Source organism: Diabrotica virgifera, chromosome 2 (assembly GCF_917563875.1).
Source record: "Diabrotica virgifera virgifera chromosome 2, PGI_DIABVI_V3a".
NCBI classification, from domain to species: Eukaryota; Metazoa; Arthropoda; class Insecta; order Coleoptera; family Chrysomelidae; genus Diabrotica; species Diabrotica virgifera.
Window position 1 is genome coordinate 161177219 of NC_065444.1, and position 21773 is coordinate 161198991.

General features: G+C 35.9%; 1 protein-coding gene across 2 annotated transcripts in view; it reads right to left on the reverse strand.

The window, feature by feature from the left end:
- LOC114327758 (PDF receptor-like) overlaps positions 1 to 21773 on the reverse strand; it is a 1644969-nt gene that overhangs the window by 920235 nt on the left and 702961 nt on the right. The gene's annotated exons all lie outside the window — the stretch shown is intronic.

Genomic DNA, 21773 nt, shown 5'->3' on the forward strand with positions numbered 1-21773 from the left:
GAAGACGAAGAAGAAGGTAAAGACGTTACCGACGACGATAGTAATCATGATGACAGTAGGGAAGATAAAAGAACGACGGATTTATTTACGAGGAATAGATCAAAATCAAACAAAATACCGACAGGCAGACTGAATGATTCATTTGCCTTAACTTTTAGAGACGTAGAGGACAGTATAAGCAAGATCGCTGATTTTGAAGAAATTTCCAATCTGATGGGATGGAATGATTTGTAAATGCTAATTTTTGCTAAACGATGTCTAAAAGAAATCGGTAGCGGAGGAAACATCGAAAACGAAGTCATAATGCAATATATAATTGAGGGAATTGTGGAAGACCCGGCTAATAAAGTAATACTTTATGGTGCCAAAAATTTCAATGACTTTAAAGAGAAGATTAAACTGTACGAGGACTTCTTTATAAAAACAATATTTTGTTTAAATACGAAGACGGCAAGAAAGTGTTAGTCATTCCGAAAACAATGCAAACAGAATTAATTAGAAGCTTACACGAGGTAGGATATTTTTCTGTAACGAGAACACAAGATTTGATTCGAAGAGAATGTTACATTCCAAATCTTAGAGAAGGAATCGAGCACTGTGTAAGGAATTGCGTTAAATGTATACTTGGAAGCAAGAAAGAAGATCTGAGGATGAAGGAGATCATAGAACTGGAGATAATTAAACAATCTTTTGAAGATAGAGAGATGCTGAGAAACGAGAGTTGACGTCAGTTAGTCAAAATTCAAGAGGAAAATAGACGCAGATATGATCTACGAAGAAAAATGCCGAGAATGTACAAAAAGGAGAACTTAGTGGCCATCAAGAGAACACAGTTTGGTGGAGGACTCAAACTGCAGAAGAAATATTTAGGACCGTACGTGGTAGTACAAGTGAATCCAAATGACAGTTACGAGCTAAAGAAATCTGGATAACATGGTGGACTTCAAAGCACTTCAACGTGTGCAGAGTACATGAAGTCGCGGATAGGTAACTAAACGGAATTCGGGTCGAATTCGAACAGGATGGCCGAATGTAGGATTGTAAATAGTTTACCTTATATTTTAAATTTCCCTGTATATCATTTTTCCTTGATTAGTAGTAGAAATACGAAACGAACGGCCGTCCCTTAGGGCAGCTGTGTTTGCGTATCTAATCGTTGTGTTTATTTTGGATCGTTAAAGATCAACAAGTAGCGAAGTAGCTAGCTTGACTAATTTTTGTAGTTTTGGGTTACTGGAAGATGTCGGTATATGCTTTGAACCAATTTTAATTGGGTTGTTTCACAGGAAAAAGGAGATTAGCCTAAGAGGGTTTGTTTTAGCGTAGGGAAAGAGAACGAATACATTCAGTCAATTATAACATAACAGCGACTACAGGCGTGCTCTTAGGGTTAATAAGACGTAAAAAGACGAATTAAGACGGGTATTATATTGATTAGACGCAAATTATCTATAAATACATTTCTTTTTTGTAACAATAAGAACACGTAAGATTTTAGTCGCAATTACACAACACTTTTACATTTCGTTAATTTAATAGTATCAATAATTTAGTCATCTATTTTATTAATTAAAACTGTTAAAAATCAAACGGACTTTTATTACGATTGTCTTTAAAGAAAACCTTCATACATACATACATATCTACAAACATTTTTCCTTTTTTAAATAAAAATTGACTCATATTTCTGAGCTCGGTAACTTTTGAACGGTATAACCTATTTTCAAAATTAGACATGCGTTGGAAAGGTAATCATCGCTTTTATTAGAAGCCGCAAAGGTCGGAGTTAAATTTTCTAAGTTTTTGGGAGTTTCGGGGACGAGAACAAAAAACAGACCCTAAATAGGAAGGGTCGTAAAATCCACACCCTTGGACCATAATGGATGGTTGACGTATGAATGGGTGAGTCTTTTTCTGAACTTTAAGATGGGAGTTGGCCTAATTTTCAATTCAGTCAGATTTAGAAAATCGAGTATTTCTTGTATATATAGTGTCGCGTGTAGGTGTGCGCTACTGGCGAGAACTGCCATTCTCTGGTAATGGTCAAAAACCAATAGGGCCTTAAATTACATTTTTTGACGCATTTTTTTGCTAGTACAAATTTATCTAGATATTTTATATTTATAGCGTCCCCTATTGTAAAAATCACGAGCCGCCACCGTCTACGTATACATTTGGCCTAATTACCTCTTGTTTAATGGTAAACAATGAACCTGTTGCTACAAACCATGTGCAAAAATTTTAGCCGTATTCTGACGTTGTTTATCAATATTAGTTTTTTCAAAAAATGTTTCCATTTATTCCGAACCTTTGTAAACTGGAAAACAGCTACTCCTTTTTATATTATTTCCTGTAACCTCAGAACATTTGCGATTGAGTTTTATTACGTAAGTTGAAATTCAAATCATTTTGAAAACGGTCACGTTGTCGTACACGCCAATTTCGCTGCCGTAAAGGCCTTAATATCATGGACTTGGCACATGTAGGAAACTAGTCACGTGTATTACCATTTTATGTTTTTGTACTTTATGAAGTTGTTGAAGTGATTAAAAGTCATGTAACAACCTTGTTACCTAACTCTTTAACATTTTAACAAAAGCTTTTGCAATAAGAGTTATTTGTTCCAATTATTAATAATAGATTTCAAAATTGTTTATTTCCTTGAAACTAATTTAATACAGAGTTTTTTAAATGATGACAGACATAGAGCACAAGTTTTTTCAAAATTATTGTATAGGCTTAAGCTATTATACAGGGTGTCCAGAAACTCCCCCGACAAACGAAGACCGCTTTTATGAACTCCAGAACGCTTTTATGTAGAAAAACGAACACTGGTAAGCTTATTTATCTTCCAGGGATAAATCGATTCCATTAATTGCGAATTTCTAGTACAGGTCTTTGGCGTCCGTTTTGGATAGGGAAACGGTTATTCTATCACATAATTTTTTTGCTCTTTATCTCTTTAACTCCTAAGTACTTCTGACACTGGTTCTGAGGTATTATGATACTAAAAGGTACTTTCTATTAAGTCGGTAGGATGTACCGTTTTCTAGAAAAATCGATTTGAAAATTTTTCTTTTGTTTTATTCCAAAAAAAAAAAAATAGAAAAAAACTGGTATGTTTCTTTATCTTCCAGAGATAAATCGATTTCCTTAATTGCGAAATCCTAGTACCGATCATTGCGTCCGTTTTGGGTAGGTCAACGGTTATTTTGTTGTATAACTTTTTTGTTTGTATTGTTTAAGCATTTTTGACATTTGGTGATTAAATTATGAGGCATTCTAGTACTAATAGTTACTCTTTGTTTTAGTCGGTAAAACACGCCGTTATTTTTTGAATTTGTTTTTCAAATTTTTTGCAAATTCCAAAACCAAAAATTTTCAGGTCGATTTTTCAAGAAAACGGTGCGTCATACCAACGAAAAGGAAAAGTATCTTTTAGTAGTAGAATACCTTGCACTTTAATAATCCAGTGTCAAAAATGCTTAGAAGTTAAAGGCACAAAAAGATATACGATAAAATAACCGAGACCCTACCCAAAAGAGACACCTATGACCGGTACTAGAAATTCGTAATTGATGAAATTGATTTATCTCTGGAAGATAAAAAAGCGTAACAGTTTTCGAAATAGAAGCGTTCTGGAGATATTTGAACAACTAATTCTAAGACGCTGCCCTCTTCAAAGAGATGGCTCCCTAGGAAGCATTTTCGGACTAGGTGAATTGGGTTAACGCTAGAAAGTATGGATTAGCATACCTACCTAGAAAGTCCGATGGGATCATTTTGGCCCTAAATTCTTAAATGAAAAAAAACTCAGTTGAAAGAAATTATATCAACTCTTCTTGTGCAGTGCCTTATCCGGTCCGGATGCTGGCGATCATCAAGGCTATCATTGTTTTGTTGACTGCTCTGCGAAACAGCTCCGCGGAGGTTATCCCAAACTATTGTCGGAGATTTTTCAACCACGAGATACGACGGCGTCCCGGTCCTCTCCTGCCAAATACTTTGCCCTGCATGACGAGTTGAAGAATTCGATATTTTTCTTCGTTCCGCATCACGTGGCCAAAGTACTCAAGCTTACGTTGTTTTACTAAATTAAGCACTTCTTTTTCTTTTGTCACGCGCTGTAGGACCTCAATGTTGGTGACATGGTACACATAGGATATTTTTAGTATCCTCCTGTAGATTCACATCTCGAAGGCTTCAATCCGCTTTTCAGTAGCTTGCGTCAGTGTCCAGGCTTCAACTTCATACAGTAGCACTGTAAGAACGTAGCACCTCACCATCCGCATCTTGGTTCCCAAACTGAGATTATTGCAGCACAGCAAGGATCTCAGCTTGATAAATGTAGACTGTGCCATTTCAATTCTGGATCTAATCTCTTGGGCGTGGTCCCATTGTGAGTTGAGGGTAGTTCCGAGGTAGGTAAGTGAATCTGTCGACTCTCTGGATCTCTTCGCTATCTGCCATTAGTGCCCCGGGATCTAAATTTACACGGCTGACAACCATGAATTTAGTTTTCTTAATATTAAGGTTCAGTCCGTATGTTACGCTCACAGTTCTCGTACGGTCTAGTAAGGCCTGTAGATCATTTAGGCTAGTTGCTAGTAATACAGTGTCATCGGCGTAGCGGATATTATTGATGTATTCACCGTTCACTCGGATTCCCATCTCTAGGTTTGTGAGGGCTTCAGTAAAAATTTCCTCAGAGTATATATTGAAAAGAGTCGGCGAGAGCACACAACCCTGCCTTACTCCTCGCATGATCTTCACTTGGTCGGTCAACTGGTCTTCGACCTTGACTTGAGCACGCTGGTTCCAGTATAAATTCATGATGATCCGAATGTCCTTCTCATCTAATCCTACTCTTTGTAGGGCGGTGACCATCTTCTGGTGCTGGCAACGGTCAAATGCCTTGGCGTAGTCAATAAAACAAGCATAGACATCACAACCAACATCGCGGCATCTCTGAAGTAGAACTTGTAAGGTGAAAAGTGCCTCACGTGTACCCATGGAATCGCGGAATCCAAATTGCATTTCACCGACGTTTTCCTCGCATTTTTTGTAAATTCTGGCATGTATGATTTTAAGAAAAATCTTAAGTGCATGACTCATAAAGCTGATAGTCCGGAAATCTTCTCACCTTTTCGCGGACCGTTTTTTGGTATTGTTACAAACGTTGACAATAGCCATTCCTCTGGGATATTACCTGAATCGTATATGGCGTTGAACAGTTCATTTAACTCCTTCGTGCTTACTTCACTCATCACCTTAATAAGTTCGACGGGTATTTCGTCCGGACCTGTGGCTTTACCATTCTTAGACTGTTTTAAAGCCGCTTTCACCTCGCTTTCTAGTATTGACGGCCCTGTCATGCAATTTATTTCTGGAAGGTTGCCTCGGTAGTCCCAGAAGAGTTCTTCGATGTACATTTTCCAGGTCACCAGCTTCTCCTTAACTGTCGTCGCCAGGTTCCCGTCTTTGTTTATGAGGAGGTGTGTTTTTCTCCTCTTGTATTGACCAGTGGCTTCTCAAATTTTTCGGTGAATATTTATATGATCGTGTTTCACTTGGAGCCCCTCGATTAATTTACATTTTTCTTGCATCCATGTCTCCTTGGCTCTTCGTATTTCTTTTTCAATTGTTTGGTTGATTTCTTGGTATTTCTTCGCGTCCCTGTTCTTCATTAATCTCCTTTGTTCCTTCATCTGCAGAATGTTGTCAGTCATCCATTCTTTATTTTTTACTCTTGTTTCCTTTCCCAGATGTTCTTTTCCCGCATTCAGCACGACGTCTTTGATATAACTCCATTTTTGTTCTACACTCTGTTCTTGTTGTTTAGCGGTTTCTAGTTTTACTCTGATTACATCTCTTACGTTCTGATGAACTACGGGATCTTTCAATATCAACTCTAGACGATATAATTTGATTTTATTTTTTTAGTTTTATTGTTTAACACATTCGCTGCCCATTAAAAACTCTTGGAACACACAGTTCCAAGTTTGAAGTTTGAAGTTTTTGACATTTGCCACACCTTGCCTTTTTATAGCCCTGGCGCTGATTGAAAGTATGATTTCCTTTATAAAATATTTTCAACTGACTTTTTTTTCGTTTTTGGATAGTAACAGTAAGTACTGGTTGTCGGTAGAATCGGTGTTGCTGGGTATAGTACCAGATTTCGGGAGGCAAGGTATGGAGCCCACAATTCTTCACACAGCCGACGAATAAACTTTCGACGAAGACCGAGTCTACTACTTTCAGCTACTTCTTTATAACTAATCCATGCATTTATTGCTCCTAAGTCAAGAATATAATAAAACACGTGAAAAGGCCATCGTCTTGAAACAGCTTTTGTAGTATAAAACGCGCCATTTGGTTGTCTATACCAACTTCATATTTGGTTTGTTTATAAAAATTCACTATTTCAAGAAGTTTTTTTCCATATACAGCAACATCCAGTGATTGGTGTAACGAGCTCAATAAAATCACATTTTTGTCACTCTTTGGTTGGTATTCAGTAAGTGTTATTTTTTCGTCGCTCTGGAATATAAGGATAACATAGTTACAATTCTCTATTTTCACACTTTATGCTTAGAAAATCTTGCTTTCTGTTGCGATTCAAAGTACTCACAAGACTTGTTGATTTCTGTTGCAATGCCTTGGCCAATTTAAACGAAGTAAAGTACGTAATGTTGTAACATTGTTGATAAACCGTAACCGTAAACGTAAGAAACCTTCCCTTTTCAAATGCCGTACGATTTTTTTGTTTCAGAGATCCCAATCCTGAGATTAACTGTTCGACATCGGAACTGTTTTTTTTTCGAGGCCTCGACTTTGGCACCCTCTACAATATTAGTGTACATGAATAAATAAAAAAAAGGTACATTTTCTTGTATTCTCTAAGAGTTGGATATTGATAAGTAACCCGTTTTATGTTCATTTTTAGTAAACGTTCTGAGAAAAATAATCTTGAAAAGATGCTTATTTTTGGTCTTCTAAAGTATACTAGTACCTTAAAATAATAGTAATTAGTTAATCTTATATCTATGTTTAATAAAACTGCCCTAAGACACAACGACCTATATTGCGTATAAATAAATAAAATTTCCGACGTTAAATAGGACGGCAATGAAATTATAAGATGAAAAAGTTCTGAAAATATCTTTAAATTTCACCGCCCCATTGATTTTCAAATATTTCCGTTACGGTACGTATCGATTTTTAAATTTTTATGACATATTGCTGTGACTATTAGGCCTTTTTTTGGGGGAGGTGGGAATCTTCTCAAGACCGTCTGGGAAGGTGTCCCAGGTGTGTCGGATTCGGTCCATCCTATCTGTATCACGGGCCGCCTACCGACTAAACCCACCCCCTCTTTTCTCCAGCCGACGGGTCTGGGACCGCTCTTAGCGAGCATATCTCACCTGTCGACCTTACTCATATCTCCCCTCCGGCACTCCTAGCGTGCATTCCATGAATCAGTTGGCCCCCGGGCCGACCCCCCGCCCACGCTCCGCACCAGGCCAGTCAGCGAAGCGACCGTCTGGCGCAACCCGTGCGCAGGTAGGGCGACAAGGAGGCCTCCAATCCCGGATGAAAATAGCCAGAAGATGTCAGTTGGCAGTTACGAGCAACTCCAGTCGTTCATACTTTCATCTATGCACTCTTTCTCGTCCGCTCCTTCATACTTTCTCTCATTCAACTCCAACCATTCATACTTTCATCTATGTACGCTTACTCATCCACCCATTCAACTCGGAAATTAAAATGGGACAGTCTGTGTAGGTCGAATGTAAAAGGTCCTTCCACACTGGCTGTCTCAGAAAACGATACAAGACATAACACAAAGGGGGAAACGAGAGTGAAAAAGAGAAGAAAAGAGCAGAGATACAATGAGAGAAGAGAAAAGAAAAAGAATAGACATAACGAAAAAGGAAAGAGAAAAGCAAGGACAGTGAAGAAAGAAAAGATAGAACACATAGACAGGAAAAACCGAAAATAAAAAATTTTTCGAAAGAAATCTTATATATATATCGGTTTTAAAACGTTCTCCTACGTCTTCCGATGCCTAGTCGCCATTCACTTCGGTCCATCCAAAGGTCTTCATCCAATTCTCTTTCTCTCATTTCTCGATTTATGCCTTCTCTCCAACTCAGGCAGGGTCTTCCTCTTTTTCGTCTACCATGAGGGGTCCACGTTAGGATTTGTTTCGGGAGTCGTTCTTCGGACATTCTTTGTACGTGTCCATACCATCTAAGCTGTTTGGTACTAATGTCATCTACTATTGTGTGTTTCACATTCATTATTTCCCTAATTCTGTTGTTGGTTACCCTTTCTAATCTTGATTTTCCTGCTGAGCGCCTCCAGAAATCCATTTCTGTTGCTTCAAGTTTTCTCTTGTATCTTTCTTTTATTTGCCATACTTCACTGCTGTAAGTGATTATACTCTTAACAATTGTATTGTATATTCTATGTTTGTTGTTGTTTGATATTGACTGGTCCCAGAGGATGCTATTGAGAAGGGTAATTGCTTTTCTTCCCTGGTTGTTTCTTTCTTCTATCGTCCGGTCTACGCTTCCTTCTTGTATGATGGTCATACCAAGGTATTTATATGCGTCGCAATGTTTAATAATTTCGCCATTCCCCAGTGTAAGGTCCTGCTGTGTCCCACCGATACACATATATTCGGTCTTCTTTATGTTTATTTCCAAACCACCTTTTTTGTACTCCTCTATTAATTTCCTTGTCATATATTCTATATCATCGTAGTCTTGCGCTAGTACAAGTTGGTCGTCTGCAAATGACAAAGTGTATGTTGTATTGTTGTTGATCGGTAATCCCATGTTTTTGCATTTGCGTTTCCAAAGTTTTAGAGTTTGCTCGAGGTAGATCTTAAATAATGTCGGTGAAAGGCAGCACCCTTGTTTTAGGCCTTTGCTAATTTGGAATCCTCTCGATAGCCTGCTTCCAACTTTCACCCTTGATGCAGTTTTGGTATACAATTGTTTCTTCGAAAGAAATCTTAACTTATGTAAATAAAATTAAAGAGGTAAATAAATAAAATACGATAAAATAAATAACTAAAAATATGAAAAAGTAAAATAAGTAAATAAAAGAATAAAAATAGAAAATAAAAATGGGCAGTCAGCGTGGTTTGGATCTAAAGGGTCCCCCCGCTGGCTGCCCGATCACAACACAAACACATTTTAAGAAAATGAATATAAAGCGGTCATCCCGCTTGCAGCCGCCTCTCTTTTTCTTCTTTGTGCTTTATTGTCTTTGTGACGAAGGCAATGATCAGCTCAAAGTCTCGTTTGCTGTCGATAGCTCTATCGATCAGCTCATGAGGCTCGCCTAGTGGAGATCCCAGGCCCAGCTGCAGTTGGGTACGCCCCGCGCGATAGGCAGGGCATACGAACACGACATGCCGCGCATCATCCACCACACCACACTCGGGACATAGATCGTCCCTAGTTTTCCCAATACGGTGGGTATATTGTCGAAACGATCCATGCCCCGTCAGAAACTGTGTAAAGTAGTAGTTGACGCGCCGATGCCGACATCCGTACCACCTCACTACATCCGGGATCAGGGATCTCGTCCAAGCGGCCCTTCCGACTTCGGCTGCTTGTTCCCTCTGCCACGTCTCTAAACTTCTAGCTCTCTCCAGTGGCCCTGAACCTATCGCCCCGTTGCCCCTTCGGTACATTTGGACTCTCTCCCTGGCTAGGATGTGCACCGGCAGAGAACCAGCCACTACCTGTATGGCAATGGTTGATACAGTCCTGTACACGCTGCACACTCTAATCAGGGGTTTCCTTTGATCCCTCAGAAGCATGTCGTTATACTTTTTCATCCGGAGGACCTCATGCCACACTGGGGCCCCGTATAATATTATGGATAATATTGATTGTAACATCATTAGCCTCTTCTGGGATCCGGGCCCCCCTATATTTGGCATTAGTTTATTCAGCGTTAAGGTCCTCTCCTCCGCCTTTCGGCATGCTTCTATCACATGTTGTCCAAATGTCAATCTCTCATCCAAAGTTATGCCTAAATACCTTACTGTCCGTTGGGGTCTTATTTCGGAGCCTTGATATCTGAAAACTGTATCATCTCTTTTTCTTGGTCCCCTCAAGATTATTATTTCTGTCTTGTCTACTGCTAACTTTAAATCGTTTTTCTCTATCCACGCCGCGGTCTTCTCTACAGCTTTATTTACTTTTTCCGTTATACCCCGACTCATATTATCTTCCACCAGTAAGGCTAGATCGTCCGCGTATGCTATCGCTCTAACTCCTGTTCTCTTGTGAATTTCTAGTACCCCGTTATATAATATATTCCAAAGTAAGGGTCCCAGGACTGACCCCTGGGGTACTCCCGCGGTCATTTGTTTCTTTTTCTTCTTCGATATGCATACGGATCTCTCAGATAGATAGTCCTTAATTATGTTGGACAAATATTCCGGAGCCCCACATTCGCCTATTCGGTTCACTATGAGGCCCCAGTTTGCTGAATTAAAAGCGTTTTTTATGTCCAACAGAACAAGGACCACCCATCTTTTCTTGCTTGTCTTAGCCGCATCCCTTATCCAGGTAGCGGCATCGACTGTCGATCTACGTTTTCTAAACCCATATTGTTGACTAGATAAAACTCTCTCATCTTCCAACATGCCTTCCAGCCTCCTCTTGACAAGTCCTTCATAGAATTTACTAAGGCAGTCCAGGAGGCATATTGGCCGATAAGAAGGTGAATCAGGGGGTTTCCCAGGCTTTAGGAGTAGAACCAAGTTCGCTTCCCAAGTCCCTGGGAAACTCTTGTTTCTGCAGTAGCTCATTACATATTTTTCTGATCAAACCTGGTTTCTCCGTTGCTATAATCTTTATTGCCCCTGGTGGCAGCCCGTCAGGGCCGGGAGCTTTCCCTGTCTTCATTTCCTGACCAGCGGTTTTTATTTCCTCTTCCGTGAACTCCTCGACCATGGTAGGAAATACCTTAATAAAATTCTGTGGTTGCTTAGTGGGGAAGAGGAGCTCAGCTGATTTCATCCGCTGGTCTTCGTCAAGTATATATGGGGTCATTATCTTCAAGGTTTTCATTGTAATCCTGTATGCGTCGCCCCATATATCCTCGTCCAGTGCTTTTATCAGGGTCTGCCACTTTTCCTTTTTCTCTCGTTTTATTTTATTATTTAATGTTTCCTTTAAGTCTTTATACATACATTCCTTTGAGCTCGAGGTTGCCCTGGCTTCTCGTGTAATTCCTTCGAGCTCTGAGGCATCTCTCCCGTAAACCTTATATCTCATCCGTCCACCAGTAGGGGGATTTTTTATCATTTTTCTTCTTAACGGTGGCCAACTTTGCTGCATTTTGTAAAGCGCTTCTCAGTTGGTCAAGGTCAGAAATCTCTTCTTCGTTTATTTTTCTGACCTCCGATAGGTACTTGCTTTTATTGAAGTATGATTCTGTGTGATCTATCGTCCGTTTTAATCCCCCTTTAACCTTTATCTCGTATTGTATGTAACGGTGGTAGGTAAATAATTGATCGTCGAGGACGTCCCATCCGTGCACCTTTCTGGATAGCCCTTCGCTTGCGAACGTGACGTCAATATGTGATTGGCTGGCCCCTCTTACGAATGTAGGTTTGTCGTTGTTTAATACTTGGAGGCCAGCCTGGGCTGTCCATTCATTCCATAGTTCCCCCTTTTTGTCGTTTATGGGGGAACCCCATAATCTGGACTTCGCATTAATGTCCCCTGCGATCAATATTTCTTTTTCGCTTATGGCGGTGCTCATTATTTCATCAACGATGGCTTCGTATCTCATCATTAGGCCTGGATCCCGCGTACCAAAAAAAAGTTTATTAATGACAAAATGAAAATTTGTTAATAGCTTAACTGTGTCTAGTCGGACAAACTTTAATGTACGGGAACCAGGAACAGGGGAAGTTTTATTGTGGAACAGGTTACAGGTTTCGAACGTCAGACTATGAAAACGTCCTACCAACTATTTTGTCAGACAGAACTTCCAATTGATTTATTACCCTTTCATTAAACTCTCATGCACAAATCAAAATGCTTTATTTAGCATCCATATTTAAATCAAAATCCATAAATTATCCATATCCATTTAAATCCATATTTAAACCATCATAATTCCTGTCATTCGACATGTTCTACGTGTCGGACTTATTGAAATGCTTAATATGTTCGTCGAACAAAAAACTTGCTAGTTTTCACCATCATAAACTTGTCAGAATGACATGTTCCACAATTAAAGTCAAGTTCCATAATTAAAACTTCCCCTGTTCCAGTGTTCCCATACATCAAATTTTGTCCGACTAGACACCGTTAAGTTATTAGCAAATTTTGAGCTTGCTAATAAACTTTTTTGGTACGCGGGATCCAGGCCTATATTATATTATTTTATAGCATCATGTGAATAATTTTACAAAGTCCATTTTATATCCTTCGCCCTTCTAACTAAAAATACAATATTTTAAATGAAACAACGTAAATTTGAAGTAAAAAAATGCCTTTATGATTTTAATCGAACTGTTAATATATTAAAAAATGTATTTTAGCATGAACACAATTACACAGAATGTAGTAGATTTTGAAACTAAAAATTAAAGTAAAATCCATAATAAACTTCAAAATAAAAGAGTAAATATTAAATGAAATTTTCGTTATCATACTAGTTATTTGTTTATCTTTTGACTGATACACAGCCAGCCCATAAAATACGTTGTTATAATGAAAACACAAGCTCCTATTTGGATTTCCATTACAAACTAATCCTATGACGTGCAGCTCAATCAGCAAAATTCGACAAATATTTGTGAACAGTTTAATAATTCCCCATGCTTCTTTGATGCAGTTTGACTTTTATATACTTATATACTAGATATGCATGTTTGATGTATGTACAGTTTTGAGTAGTTTATTACTTAGACTTTGCTTGTCATCAAACATTGATTTTTCTATATTATTAAGATAGCTTTATTCAATTATTAAGATATAGCAGAAATTTTTAATATTTCAACATTCCGGATTTTGACAACTGTTCATTTTTCATATCAGAACCTACAAAAACTTTGGAAAAATAAATTAAGAAGAAATTAGCGCTCCATATTTAGTAATTAGTGCCTTTTTTGGTATTTTGAACAAATAATTATTGAAGTGAAAACTCCTTTAGCGACGTTCTGCACTTTTTGGATAGGGAAAAACCATAGAATTCGTAACAGCCATCGCCTCGCCGAAATTAAATTTGTACGTATATTATATGTGTATGTATACATACATAGTGTATAAATACATAGTATAGCATGCACGCAACGCATATATAATATGTATATATGTCGGTATAGCACCTCTTTTGGATGGGGAAAAATATTGAAATCGTTACTGTCATCGCTTCGTCGAAATGAGTTCTGTATGTATGTAGTATTTTAAATATTTTATTTTAATTTTTAAGACTCCTGTATATACATTTTTTTCTTTAATTATTATTACAAAACATGAAACCAGTGTCCGTCGACGCTCTTAGGGACCGATGTGTGGGCGTATCTAATCGACAAGTAGTTTAGTGAGAAGATTGTGTTTATTTTCAAACGTCCTTAAGACATAAAGGAAAACAAGTAGCCGACTTGACTAATCTTTATAGTTTTCGTTTATTGGAAAAGGTCGGTACATACTTTGAACCAATATTAATGGGTTGGTTCTCAGGGGAAACGGGAAAGGGAGATTAGCAGTAAGAGAATTTTATTTAGCGTGGGGGTTGTATGGGTAGTCGATTTTAACATCAGGATCTAGACGGACGTGTTCTTTGGGAGAATAGAAAAAGACGCTTTAAGACGTAAAGGGACGCTTTAAGACGAATATTATGACCAGCCGGTTATAATATTGATTAGACTCTATTATTCCCAATACATTTCTTTTTATAAGAACACGTAAATTTTGGTAGCAATTACACAAACACTTTTATATTTTGTCAATTTCTATAATTTAGTTTTCTATTTTATTAATTAAAACTGTTAAACATCACACGGACTTTTAATACGATTGTCTTTAAATAATCTTACATGTATATATACGGGGTGAAACAAAAATACAGGTCATAAATGTAATCACATATTCTGGGGGGTCTATCGCCGCCGTTTCGATGCCGCCAGTTCATCGCCGACCGATTCATCGTCGGCCGTTTTGATGCCGCCGGTTCATCGCCAGTCAGTTAATCGCTAACTGATATATTTCCGCATTTTCGACCAATTTTTGAAAGTTACATTTATTATTTATTTTTAGTATTAATTAGGAATTCTAGGAAATGCGAGATATGACCATTCCCGTTGACTTAATCTTTTAATAGACTTTTAAACTTTTATAATATAAAATATAATTTAACACTACTTTAATACTGTTTAGTATCAAATTTAGTGGAAGTAGAAATAGAACAATAAATTAATATAATAATATTTTTTATCTATTTATTTGTCATATGTTTTGAACTGAATTTAACGTTGTGTCGTGTCATCTCCCATAATACAAGATCAACTGACTAACTGGCGATGAAACGGCCGGCGATGAAATTGACTGGCGATGAACCGGCGGCATCGAAACGGCGGCGATGAACCGGCGGCGATGAAACGTCCCATTCCGTATTCTGGGACCAAAAATAGTTCGACTGAACCTAACTTTCCTTAGTACTAATGTGCACATAAAAAAAGTTACGGCCCTTTGAAATTACAAAATGAAAAATGATTTTTCGATCTATCTAAAACTATTTAGATATTTTTTATTAAAAATTGACATGTGGAATTCTTATGGCAAAATCATTTTAAAAGAAAATCATAATGAAATTAGTGCATCTAATAAATATTTTATGAGCGTTTTGTTCTTTTAAATACCCCAAATATTTGTCTTCGTTCCAATTAAACTATTATTGTGTCACCATCAGATAGACACAGTGTTTTAAAACTGTTTTGCATGTTAGTATTTTTTCGAAAAGCCACGTTTTATCGAGATATGGCTCCTTTTTTAAGATGTTTCAAAATGTACCTAAAAATGTAAGTATTTGAAGACCACAGGGAAATAACTTGATAAGTCATATTTTTGGTTTTGTTCAGGAGAACATTTATAAAGTTTAAAACGCTGTGATTATGTTAAAATACATCTTACAATTAATTAGTGATAAAAAGAAAAAAAAATGTTATACTGGTTGTTGGTTTACGTTTTTTGTTTTTAAATTTATATTGCATATTAATGGTATTCATTGTTTTTTAATCATCTACATGGACTTAACAAGTTTTTCCCCTGTAAAGAAGGACCAATTTCTTTTCCTATAAAATCATTGGCTGTCTATTTTTTGTATCTGCCATGATTATTTTGATTATCATTTAAAAGTATCAATGTTGTAAATAATCACTTTCACTTTAAAATAAAAAAAAACTAAGCACTAACATAAACTTTAAAACAGAGAAATTGTACGAATCAGGTTAACCAATGTCGCACGCCATTGTTGCCAACTACTAGGAATACCTGCACTTATCAACGTTTTCCCCTGTTTGGAATGGACATGTCAAGGTCTTTTCCTGTACAGGGTTTTTTTAAACAATTATATCTTTTGACTTATCAAGTTATTACCCTATATTTTGTTACTCTTAGAAACTATGTAATTAAACTACAAAGTGGTATTAAAAACGAGAAATGTCAAAAAATGGACTTATCACATTCTTTCCCTGTGGTCTTCAATTATTAATAAATTTTCATATTATTGCCAGGTCTCTACAATCGTACTTAACCATATACAAATACAAAAGTATGTGAAGGATTTAAAAAAATATTCAAAATATATCTCGATAAAAACTGGCTTATCAATAAAGTACTGAGAGGCCAAAAAAGGTTGAAAAATAGTGTGTTTAATTGATAGTGCCATAATCATAATTTAATTGGAACGAACACAAAAGTGAGGGGGGAAGGGTTAGGAGAACAAAACCTCCATAAAGTTGTTATGGGGTGCACCAATTTCACTAAAATTTTGTTTTAAGATGTTGCTGCCATAAGAATGCCACATGTCCATTTTCAATAAAAAATCTCTAATATTTTTCGATATATTGGAAAAACTCGATTTTCATTTTGTAACTTCAAAGGGCTATAAAGGGTTCAATTGAATTATTTCTGGTCCCAGAATATGCGATTTAATTTATAACCTACATTTATGTTACACCCTGTATATTATATGTATGTATAATACAGTGCGTCCCTAAAGTAACGCATAAATTAATTATTTCGTAAACCAGCGACTTTGAGGAAAAATCCCGAAACAGGTCGATTTTTATTTTTAAATTACGATTTTTTTTGCATATATATCATACTAGTGACGTCATCCATCTGGGCGTGATGACGTAATCGATGATTTTTTTTAAATATGAATAGTGGTCATGTAATAGCTCATTTGAAAGGGTATTCAATTCTCTATTCAAAAATATAAACATTAACATTATTATTTATAAAGGGTGTTCAAGAAAATGTTTTTAAATTAAATTATTTGCGACAAAAAGAAGAATATAATATGTACCTAATTTATTTAATTCAAAATACGTTTTCTTGTTGTCAGAAAACCGTAAAAAAATGTTTATTTGACAAATAAATATCCTTTTTTTATGGATGCTATACAATGTGCAACTTCTATCACTACTTACATACATTCAAAACAAACAATTCCTCAAATTTAATGTTAACGCTGCCACCTGTCTTATGGCAGTTTTAACAAATTCGTTTAAGGAAAAATCAATGTTTATATTTCAGATAAATATTTTTTCCCGGTTTCTGACAACAGCAAACCGTATTTTGAACTAAATAAATTACATATTCTTCTTTTTGTCACAAATAATTTAATTAAAAAAAAATTTGAACACCCTGTATAAAAAATTATATTAATGTTTATATTTTTGAATAGAGAATTCAATACCCTTTCAAATGAGCTTGAACATGACTGATATTCTCATTTAACAAAATCATCGATTACGTAATCACGCCCAGATTGATGACGTCACTGGTATGATATATATGCTAAAAATGCCTAATTTAAAAATAGAAACCGACCTGTTTCGGGATTTTTCCTCAAAGTCGCTGGTTTACAAAATGATTAATTTATGCGTTACTTTATGGACGCACTGTATACATACATACATACATATACATACAATATATTATATAGTCGGTTCGCTAAACTCAGACACAACTAGCTACTGATTTTAGTAGGTAATTTTTTGTTTTTGGCCACTTTGGCCTACTACTATCTTGTATAAGTTCGTCCGAAGTTATAATGGTTTGAGGAGGGGTAGAGCAGGCGCTTGCGAGCTGATGTACACTTTCACTCATACTTTCATGAGCATATTTTCAATCAGTAGTAACACGTTTTATTTGCGGAGCGCAGGTGTATGAAATATTGTTATTTTTTATAAAGTTTAATTCATAATGACACAATTTATTAGTATCTCAAGTGTATTAAAAGTTATGAGAATTTTTCACTTATGTCGGCACTTCCCCGAGTGTGAGTTTTTCTTTTCCTATATAAAGAAGTGGTATAGAAGTGGTCTACATTTACTTTTTTGTGGCCTTAAAAAAGTATTTAGTAGATGTTCGAGAAATGTACTTTGTATTCTAGATTTATATGAGTTGTATTAAAATTAAGAGTTATATAAAAGGTAGGATTTGGTTACCCCTATTAAAAAAAAACATCAATACCTAGGAAATACCAGTAGGTACTAAGAAATAGTAAGTGAAAAACATCGACAGTACATTATTTACAAGAATAAAAAACCGCTAAACGCCTTAAAAATGAGTGGCGCATACAATATTCCAGCTAGAAAAGATCTGATATGAATATTACGTGGCGCAAAAATATATGTTCATTTTGATGTAAAACAAAATTCTAGTTTTATTTTAAAAGATTTTTCCATAATATTTGCTAAATTTGAAGTAAACGCGCCATAAAAGAGTAACTTTTATACAGTTTAAATTTTGAAACTCTTTTGTGGCGTGTTTACTTCAAATTTAGCAAATATTATGGAAAAATCTTTTAAAATGAAACTAGAATTTTGTTTTACATCAAAATGAACATATATTTTTGCGCCACGTAATATTCATATCAGATCTTTTCTAGCTGGAATATTGTATGCGCCACTCATTTTTAAAGCGTTTAGTGGTTTTTTATTCTTGTATCAGGAGTTTTTCAAAGTTATTTATAAACTAAATGTATGAACTTGAATGCAATGTTCCTCTATTACTCGTTAAGCTTTATAAATGGTCACCTTTGTTGCATTGTCTCCCAAATGATCTAGTGTCCATCGAATGTACACTAGAATTTTTTCTATTCGAAATAGATTGAAAAAAATATTGAGATGACCAGTAAATGAAGTCGGATTGCCCGTTGACAGATCAAATTTAGCGTCGTAATCACTACAACTACATAAACCATTTCGGGAATATTCGTTAATTGGATTATACGTTTGTAGCTTAATAACTTCTAAAAGCTTAACCGATTTTGATCAGTAAACATGAGTTTGAAAAGTATTTACCAGTAGTATCTGATGGATCTAAGGTCAAGTATGATAACTGAAGCTATTACAGGAATTATTTAGCTTGAGAAACCGTTTTTCCAGTAGGAAATAGATTTGATCATATTTATGAATTTATATATATGATATTTAATCATATATATATTGATCACTATAATTTAAAAATTTGAATTTTCCCGGATATGACGTATACACTGTTAGATTCGTCTAGAGTCCTTCTACAAACGCTCAGTTATTGGCGCCATTCGTAGTTTGAAATTTTGAGTAATTGTCGAAAAACCAAAATTTTCAAAGTATAGCTTTTCAGTTTTTCGGCTATAGTGAGCCGTGTGTATGTCTGATCCTGACGGATTAGACACCATTTGAAATATTAACTCAATACTATTGATTTGGTGTATTTGCGGTTCTCCTGTCTCTTCTTAATCCGAAGATATATACCCCCAAAAATATGCCGTTTTGTACCTACCAAGTCCTCTAGCTGGCTTATGGGTGGTCAAAAGTCACAAACTACACCGGTTCTCAATCGGCCCAGACCCTCTCTTCAAACACAGAAAAAAATTCAAATCGGTTTAACTTTTAAACACACATACATACACATATCCACAAACATTTTCCCTTTTTTAAATAAAAATTGAGTCATATTTCTGAGCTCGGTAATTTTTGAATGGTATAACCGATTTTCAAAATTAGACATGCGTTGGAAAGGCAATGATCAGTACTATTACAAGCCGCAAAGGTTGTACCTAAATTTTTGAAGTTTTTGCGGGTTTTGGGGATGAGAACGAAAAACAGACCCTAAATAGAAAGGGCCGTAAAATCCACACCCTTGGGCCAAAATGGATGGTTGATATACGAATGGATGAGTCTTTTCCTGAACTTTAAGATTGGACTTGGCCCATCTTTCAAATCAATCAGATTTAGAAAATCGAAAATTTCGTGTATATATAGTATAGTTTCGCGTATAGGGGGGGTGTTGGTGTGCGCCACTGGCGAGAACTGCCGCTCTCTGGTAATATTTAAAATAACATACATGTAAAACCAGAGTTTGGTGTTAATATTGAAAAAGCACTAAACGTAAGACCAAATACTTACCAATTAGTTTCATGTATCATTAGGTTTTAACCTGTTTTTTTGCATATAATTTACCATGGAATCACTAACCTGAGAATATTACTGTCATTATTGCATGTTGTAGTCTTTTTAAAGACAAATTACAATCTATTATTTTTCTAACGGGTATTCTTAAGTTAAAATTCTTCTCTTATGTACTTATATAAGGATTTGTGGTTTAAGCGTAATCTCATCGGAGCACCGTGAAAAGGCACTCAAATGCTTGTAAATGCCCTATTCTGTAATCAAATCTAAATTATTTTTATTTTTCATTTTACATTTATTCACTTATGTGAGTATAAAAGGACCTAATCCGCTAAATATTGTTATCACGATGAACGACAGGTCGTGGATGAAATTATAGATCCCCCTGTCGGGCAGTTCATATGTCTGTATTGCATTATCTTCATACTTCATCTTCACGTTTTTTTAGTTCCTGTCTCTTTGAGCTAACTCATCTCTTCATCTTCTTCTTCTTCTTCTTCTTCTTCTTCTTCTTCTTCTTCTTCTTCTTCTTTTTGTACAGACAGGACTTTGTCTGTTTTTCAATGTGCCTCTAGTAAGTTGTCGTTCCATCGTTTTCGTGGTCTTCCCACTAATCGTCTTCATATTGGGGAACCGTCTCTCGCCGTCCTGACTACTCTATTGGCCATTCGGCTTATATAGTCCTTCCATCCTACTCTTCTGTTTCTTACCCAGTTACTAATGTCCTCCACCTTGCATCTTCGTCATATATCTGTACTTCTAGCTCTGTGTCACAGTGTTTCAGATCTAATTTACATATTATTGGATTTGCTATTATAACCATGCATTTGTCTTTTTTTGGAAAACTAATTTGTTAAATTTCCTCGCGGTTATATTTTAGTAGTTTTTCTCCCATTTGGTATCCTTTTTAGTTTTTAGTCCTTTTATTATTTCATCCATGATCAGGCTGAACAACAAACGACTCAGGGAATCCCCCTGTCTTATCCCATTGCCAGCTTGAATTGGTAAGTTTGTTCAGCTTCTACTTCAACCTTTATTGGTAGATCTTCTGGTAGTTATTTGTCTGGAAGATGTTTTCGATAATTTTCATTATTGCTAAAGGTGTCGCTATTGAGTATCACAAATGTATAATCCTGTCAAATGCCTTCTTAAGATCGGCGAAACAAAAAATATGCCGGTTTGTTGTATTCTAGTGATTTCTCTTGAACTTGACTAAATATAAATAGACCATCGGTGCATGATTTTCTCGGACCTAAACCGTAGTTGTTTCTCTGCTAATGTTATAATTTTATTGAGTTTGTTTGTTATGATTTTGTTTTTTTTAATTTTAATGTTGTATTTAATGTGTTAATCTCTTTGTAATTCTCCGGGTCCGATTTGTCTTATTTTTAAAGAGAGGTATTAAGATGCTTGACCTCCATTCTTGTGGTATCCTGTTCTATTATTTTTCGTATTAATTTTAACAGTTGTTTGATTGTTAATAGTTGTTTTAAGCAGTAGCCTAACAAACTCAACCCTCCCCCGCAGAAATGGAAACGGTTACCCTTTAAAAAATTACTAATTGCGACTTGTGTAACAAAAACTTATATGTGTTATAGCCCAGTAAATGAACGTGAAATACGGCGTGTAATTTTCAGTGTCATCAGAGAAGTGGTCAGGTGGTCAGTCTTTTCGAGTTATTTGTGAGAGAATATGTATATTGTTCAACAAAAAAAAAAACAAGTTTTTAGGCGACTTTTTGCAAATAAATCAAAAAGTAAGTCTGATCGACAAAAAAATTCTTAGCAAAATAAGTCTATCGACCCAGTAAAAGCAAAGTTGTAGCTCATGAAAAATTGTTCTTATTCGTCAAATTCCAAATCGAATATTTCAGCTTGAATTAACCAAAAAATGAAGCAATTTAGGGAAAACTTATTAAACTTTCTTTAAAATGTATAAAAAATAGTTATTTTTGAAGTTATACTCCTTTATGCGCGATTGGGAGTGAATTTTTATTATTCTGCGCGCATGCGCCCACAGACAGTGTGGAGTTCGTTGCTAAATGTTTTAAGTTATGTATGTATTAGTAAAAAAAAGTGGTGGAAAGAATATATCGGTG